This window comes from Ipomoea triloba, chromosome 11, assembly GCF_003576645.1.
Source record: "Ipomoea triloba cultivar NCNSP0323 chromosome 11, ASM357664v1".
Taxonomy (NCBI): Eukaryota; Viridiplantae; Streptophyta; class Magnoliopsida; order Solanales; family Convolvulaceae; genus Ipomoea; species Ipomoea triloba.
Window position 1 is genome coordinate 694,688 of NC_044926.1, and position 830 is coordinate 695,517.

The following is an 830-nucleotide window of genomic DNA, read 5'->3' on the forward strand; positions in this document are numbered from 1 at the left end:
TTTTTTTTTTTTTTTTTTTTTTTGCCTTTTTGAGTATTTTTTCTTTCTTACAATGCACATTGTTAACCTTCTAGAGTACGAGCCTTCCAAAGTATATTGTTGTGCTTCCATAGCATATTGGTGTGCCTTCTAGAACATATTGTTATGCATTCGAAGTGCATATTGTTTTGCCTTATAATCTCACCTTACTTCTCTTGGAATCATTTCAAATTGCCCACAAGAAAGTAGGCTAGTCAAATTTTCACCAACCATGGTTAAATATTTTATAATTTTCCGAAATGATTGTCAATCATCTAGTGTTATCGCCCGACCAACTAGCCAAATTTTCAGACTATTGGTGTTAGTGATTGCTGTTACCAAACACTTTCAATTGGTGATCGAATATAACGACAAAAGATTTTTCAAATCTGATTCCTAAATTAGTCTAGAAATATCGACACTTCAAGCCAGAAACCCTAAATTTCTTATTACTTTATATTCAAGGAAATACTGAGTTTTTTAACCGTGTCATGATTTTTTTCTATTTTGAACACCATTGTTGTTATGTTGTTTTCTTCTCAATATATATATATATAGTCCGCCCTATATAATGTAATTATAAGACCGAAAATATATATATAATGGGAATGTGTATTTGGGGAGTGGGGCAAAGTTAGGTATAAATAAACATATAATATGGTTGGTGATGACAAATGTAACGCGCAAGTAGGCAAAGCCAAAGAAAAAAAATGAAAAGGGTGGCCTGGTCTCCCTGGTCCAGAATATATATATGTTTGAAACGGTGGCGCAATGTGGTCGGAAAGCTTTGACTGACGGCCGAAATATATATA